This window comes from Trichomycterus rosablanca, chromosome 14, assembly GCF_030014385.1.
Source record: "Trichomycterus rosablanca isolate fTriRos1 chromosome 14, fTriRos1.hap1, whole genome shotgun sequence".
NCBI classification, from domain to species: Eukaryota; Metazoa; Chordata; class Actinopteri; order Siluriformes; family Trichomycteridae; genus Trichomycterus; species Trichomycterus rosablanca.
Genome location: NC_086001.1, coordinates 23,419,542 through 23,426,036, shown reverse-complemented (window position 1 = coordinate 23,426,036; position 6,495 = coordinate 23,419,542). Strand labels below are relative to the sequence as shown.

Sequence of the window (6,495 nt, the reverse complement as noted above, 5' to 3'; positions counted from 1 at the left end):
TGGGTGCCACATTCGTATAAAACCCCCATCTGCCAACGCACAGTGCTACCTAAACAGGAAGATGTTCCACTCAATTCAGCTTCAAGCCATCTGTGACCACCTGGGGAAGTTCAGAGACATTTTTGTTGGTTACCCTGGGTCGATTCATGATGCAAGGGTACTAAAGAACAGCCCTGTGTATAAAGAGGGCTTATACCCACCTGCAGGACGATACATTCTTGGGGATGGGGGTTATCCCTGCATTAATACACCCATCCGGCTCCTGACCCCCTATCGAGAGCCTGTGCAGAACCCTGTACAGGCTCGTTTTAATAGCAAACTGACCAAGGCCGGGAATGTGGTGAAAAGGGCTTTTGGAATGATGAAGACAAGATGGCGTTCCATTTTCTTTAAAGCCCTTGAGGTGAGCCCTGTCTTCGCCCCGGAGGTTGTTGCATGCGGTGCGGTGCTCCACAACCTCTGTATCACTCATGGAGACATCATTGAGCCAGAATTAACAGAGGTACATGTTGACCAACCAGAGTCTGTAATTAATGACATAACATCAGGTGAAGATGCAAAGCATCTGGCTGCAGCTGTCTCAGCACCACAGCACAGCATACCAGCTCTTTATGAGCATGATTATATTTAGAAAAATGTTTTGTTAATAGGTTCATGTTGTTTGTTTTTACGTTTTGTTCTACAGTTCTTGATTGTCTCTTGACATTAACAGTTTATGCAATATTTAAAAGTAAAACTTGAATATTTTTTTAATTACAATTTCCAATTTTCCAATTTTTCCAGTTTTTCTATTTTTAATTAAGATTAAATGAAAAAGAAAATTCTTTATGTCCATTATTTGCCAACACATTTTCTTTCTCACAACATGCAATAATACTACAACACTTTTTGATTTTCAACTATTTATTTTTTCATTAGAATCTGTAGGATTTCAATAAACCTTTCCTCTCTCTCTCTTGCCTCCCTATCTCTCCTTTCCTCCCTCATTCTTGCTTCCTGGTCTCTCCTCTCTCTCTCGCGTCTCTTGCTCTCGCTTTTCCTCTCTCTGGTGCGCCTCTTGCTCTCTCTTCTCCTCTCATTCTATTCTTTCCCTTTCTCTTCTTTCCTCTCTCTCCTCAGCCTCTCTCCATCTTCTCTCCTCGTTCTCTGCTGCTTCTATCTCCCTCTCATTTTCACTTTCTTCCATCTCCCTCAGATACTCAACTAAATCTTTCTTCCCTCGTCTCTTTTTGGCTGGGGTTTCCATGCTTCTCGAGGATGGTGAAGCTTCAGCAGCATCCTGGCCGGATGAGGAAATAAGGGTCGGTGGGCCAATTGATGGTCTCTCACCTATTGCCTCATCCATATCCGCATACCATTTCCAGGATGCTGCTGTTGCTTCACCACCCTCTGTACTTACCCCAGTAGGTGGACACTTAAGTTCCTACAAGATTCATAGACACAGTACAAGGATCTTAACTTGGTTTACAAATCTTTTCTGATATTTTTACTGAAGATCTTGCCAACAAACGAAGCTTACTTTGTATTTTTGTTTGAGGTTCTCCCACCTCTACAATATAATGCACATAACAGTTATTAATGTTTATAGCATACACTGCTTCAAAAAAAGTTTAGTCATTAAAAGTTTTTAATGCTTTGAAAAAGTTTGCAAAACTTAAATACTAAAACTTGTCTTTATACCACCCTTTGTAATTAATATTATGCATATGATGTAACACAAATTTTGTTATGTCAAACAAACAGTCACTTACTCAAACCCTCGAACCGCTGCATTCTGTTTTCCGGTGAAGAGAGCCTGGTTGGCCACTCTCCACCGGATAAGATTTTTAGTGTCTTCATCAGACCCTGCAATATCAAACATTAGTTTTAAAAGGGATTTCTAATGTGACTGTGTAGCAACATTACAACAATCATGAATATTTAGCCTCAACAACCCCAAAGCTAGATATATCTACTTTCCTAAAGATAGTTTAGGATAGCCCATCACTAGCATTACAGATAAAATTAAATGAATCTATAGATAGATCATTTATTACAGCAGCTCAATATATATTAATGCAAAGTATTATAGTAATCAAGTATTAAAGTATGCAAGTATTCAAATACAAAAGTATTAAGTACACATGTCATGTTGTACAACATTATGTAGTTTAATACATTGAATACAAAGTAGTATATCGCTTTTATTGTCCTACCAGAATGACAACGTTTGAAGCCCAGGTCAATAGGACCTGCTAGTTAGAGAAGTCTCACTTGTTTGTTAGTTTAAGTCCAAGTTCGTACGGGGATCGAACCCGCGACCTTGGCGTTATTAGCACCACACTCTAACCAACTGAGCTAACCGGCCAGTTCATCTATTCTCTGTTCAGATCTTTGTACATAATTCTACACTAACCTCATTCAACCAGCAGCACAAAAACCATTTGAGATTCTGCACACTTACAGTGAAGATCTGCAGAAATGAGCGGCTCCTAAACTGAGTTTGTTTGTTATTGCACCAGAAATGCAGCAGTTTCATGTTATTTTAATGATCCGAGATCTCAGTCCTGCTTCAGACATCACTGTCTAGTCATTTCTTATGTTCAGACTTTCTTGATACACACCTAAGAGGTTTTGTGGGTTATGTGTGAACTATCTAAACTATACTGTATTGTGGTACATTCATTCAGTCTTCATCAGTTTAGACCCGTCCACTTAACCACCAATTTGCCTCCACAGTGAGCCTGTATAGAGAGAGATTAGATTTTTTGTGTGTACCGTCCAATGAAACAGCTGTGCTGTTGGCTGTGCGCATGTCTCTGTGTCGCAATCGGTTAGCGTGTTCGGCTGTTAACTGAAAGGTTGGTGGTTTGAGCCCACCCAGGGACGTGTGCCTTTTACTGCACAACCATGTCTGATGATCAAAGTGTTGATAAACTTCAGTGTATATTATCTGGAAACAGATGCTCTTCATATAGAAATATGCTTTACATTTGCTTGATGGTAATAACTCTTAGTGAAGTCTTAATGAACAATTAAAACATCAATTCAGGTTTTTAGTTCAACTGAGAAAAAATATTAACAGTAGCTAAACTTCCTAAAACCCAGAATCTACACGCCATTAACATGCCATTATTTCAATTAGCCAAACTTAATTGCCCTTCTGTAAATGGTTTAATGTGCACACTGCTGCTACTGGCTTGTTTTTCTTTTCTACAATGTAAGTTCATACCTTCAGGTTCATGTTCTTTGAGATCTCTCTATGGCGTCAGATTATTGCCAAAAGTCGAGAGCACATTTTATTTGTGCGTGAGCAGGATTTTCTTTGCTCTCGCACGAATTCACCCTGCTCGTTCACGAATAAGTTGTGCTCGCGCACGAAATTGCATGCGCGCGCTCGAAACGCTGCTCTCGTGCTCAGATCGTATGCGCGCACTCAAAGCAAGCTGCGCTCGTGCTCAGATATTTCCTGCTCGCTCTCAGAACTGCACTTGCCCTCGCGCTCGGAGTTTGCACATTACAACGGTGCCAAAAGTCGTCGACCAATCAGAATGTGTTTTCGGCTTCGACCAATGAGCCTCAACTTCCTGTTGTAAAGAGAGTAACGGACAATCAACGACCTCAGGTAAGATTATTAATTATTTTAATTTTAGACTTATTTTAGAGTACATAAAATCATCATTTTAAAGGGGTAGAATTCATTAAAGCTTTAACAATCAGGCATATTCTGACTATACGCATCTTTTAACATGTATGTCTAATTATCTTAGGTTTCTTTTGTTGTCTAGGCCTTACTAAGACATAAAACTTTGGAGGGGTAGCTGCATAAATTGCAGTATGTAGTAAGCAGTCTGCCTTATGTATTGATCTGAATTATTTACATTTCATTTGCACACATGAAATGATTATTATTGATTAATTAGCGGGAAAAAATCATATTCCCGAAGATATATTAAATGCCCTCAGGCAAATTCACATGTTGGTGAGTGAACATGTGGAAACCAGAATGTCATCCATCAGGGTACAGACAGTTCCACAAGTAACTGAACTTAAATCCATGCTAGGATTCCCACTGCCCAAATTTGGGCATACTGGCACAAATTTTCTTGATTGTCTAAGTTATACATTTCTTCAACATATATTTCCCTACACTGTTTATTGTTTCTACATTTTAAGGCTATTGTTGTCCTTGAATTCTATACGGCTACCACTTTTTCACAGATGTTATTCAGTCAACAAAGTATTACATTTTAAATCATTTATTTTGTCTTACAGAATTGAAAGGCTGTTGGTTGATATGTGGACAGCTGTGACCTCCACATATTATGATATCCTGCACAATCTTGAACAAGTTGAGATGCTGGACATTGCAAATACCCTGCACCTCTTTCTGGTACACCTTGTGTTTCTTCCCCGACCTTCAGATCTTTGTTAAAGGCTGGAACCACCATCCCCTTTTATGACCCCGGAACAAATGTGGCAAATGTAACTTTTGTACTGACTCTGACTTGTACTGACTCTATTCTCATAGATACTTGTACTGACTCTATTCTCATATATATTACATATAAATAAATAACAGTACACAGTTTGTTTTACTTATTTATTGAATGAGTACAAATATCCACAGACAAATACTGAGCCATTGAAAGAATGTTCTTGGACAAAGAGAGGGCAAACCAGCTGTCTTAACCATAGGTGGTAAAGTCTGCATTAGCCTGTTCAGAAAGAAACACCAAAAAGCTAAATAAGCATTGACTTTTGTATAGATTACAATGTTTCTTGTTATATACATGTACATACCACTCTGCAAATGTATTTAGAGAAGTGTAGTCAATCATATTTTTACAACAGCTTAAACACACACAAACTGGTGTTATTATAGCAGGTGAACAAAGCAGAATTGGAATTAAGGGCCATATTTAATGCATTAACTCAATAATTATAACGGTGTCCTAATATGATAGTATTGTCCTTATAATTTAATTATAGGAATAATAAAAATGAAGATAATATCAAATACATTGTTATCTTTCTCCACACTAGCTGGCATGAATTTCTATACAATCCAATGGAAAATATATTTGACACACTGAACATAAAGCCGAAATAAAAACATTAGTGTTAACAATATCAATACACAATAAGTGCACCATATTAAATGCAGACTGGTTGGTACTATGATATTGTTGATATTGCAGATATGTTTTTACCTTACTGCTTGGTGTTCTAACACTACTTGCTTCCTTGCTGGATTCTGGTGGGGGAATCTCAGCTACAATAGGGGAAAGCTGTCATTGTATGTGGCTTTTTCTTGAACACCGCAAATGATTCAGAAACCTACATTTAAAACATTACATTATGCATGGTAAATATGCAATGTTCACACTTTATATAATAGTAAATAAAGCAAAAGCCTGACATACTGTAAGGTGTCAAAAACTATAAAATTGTTGTAATAATAAAAAACAGCAAAACATTAAATTGTAAAACATTTTATTTTAAAGAGTTGAAGTTAAATTATTTAATGTGTCATGTTTGATATTCTAGTTTTGGTTGGGAAAGTGAAAATAATATGTCCACTGTTGTGTTAGAGATACTGTAATTCATCAAATCATTTAGGTGGCTATAGCTTCCTGATCTACCCACTTTGATTTACTAAAATAGTCAATTTTTGTACTGTGGCACTAAACTCGTGAGCACATTAACTTTACTGTATAAAGGCTTTACTTTATTAATTAACATGTACAATACACAAAAGCTATTTTATGTAAGTTAGGGGTACCGCTTTAGCTGGCTTTCCAAAGTCAAATTTGATCGAGTTTATATTCACATAATGACACAAAGTTAACTTTACATTCTCTTTAACACTTTTTTTAATTAAAAAATAAGTCTAAAATAAAATAATTATTAATCTTACCTGAGGTCGTTGATTGTCCATTTGTCTTCACAACGGTTCACTCTCTCCGACCAATGAAAATGCAGGGGAAGCTGGAGCTCATTGGTCGAAGCCGAAAACACATTCTGATTGGTCGACGACTTTTGGCACTGTTTTAACGTGCAAACTCCGAGCGTGAGGACAAGTGCAGTTATGAGAGCGAGCAAGAAATATCTGAGCGCGAGCGCAGTTTGTTTTGAGTGCATACGATTTGAGCGCGAGAGCAGCGTTTCGAGCGCGCGCATGCACATAGTATGGCGTCAGATTAGTGCCAAAAGTCGAGCGCACTTAACCTGCTGCTTTATTTCTTGATATTCTGTAGGATTCTTTTCTTTAGTTTTATTATGATGATAAATGTAACAATAAATAACAAGTGATAAATGATAAATAACAAGCAGCAATGATAATTTAGATATGAAGTTTCTTCCTGTAGCATAGTCAAAAGAAGCATGCAAAATATCTGGTTCTGACATTGCCATGGTCAAAATCTCACAAAATGGGAGTTTATTTATTGAGGAAAATATAAAAAAAAAAAAAAGTAGCTTCACAGAAATCCAGTAAAGACAAAAGTTTGAATA

At 37.4% G+C, this 6,495-nt stretch overlaps 2 long non-coding RNA genes across 2 annotated transcripts; one reads left to right on the top strand and one right to left on the bottom strand.

The window, feature by feature from the left end:
• The first annotated feature begins 3,546 nt into the window (after positions 1-3,546).
• On the top strand, positions 3,547-4,570 carry LOC134326603 (uncharacterized). The gene is made up of 2 exons (XR_010014539.1): positions 3,547-3,604; positions 4,255-4,570. It is a non-coding gene; the product is annotated as an uncharacterized LOC134326603 (long non-coding RNA).
• A 38-nt stretch (positions 4,571-4,608) lies between these two features.
• Positions 4,609-5,992, bottom strand: LOC134326604 (uncharacterized). Its single transcript, XR_010014540.1, has 3 exons — positions 5,900-5,992; positions 5,193-5,319; positions 4,609-4,697 (listed from the first exon to the last, which is right to left on the bottom strand). It is a non-coding gene; the product is annotated as an uncharacterized LOC134326604 (long non-coding RNA).
• Between the last annotated feature and the right edge of the window lie 503 nt (positions 5,993-6,495).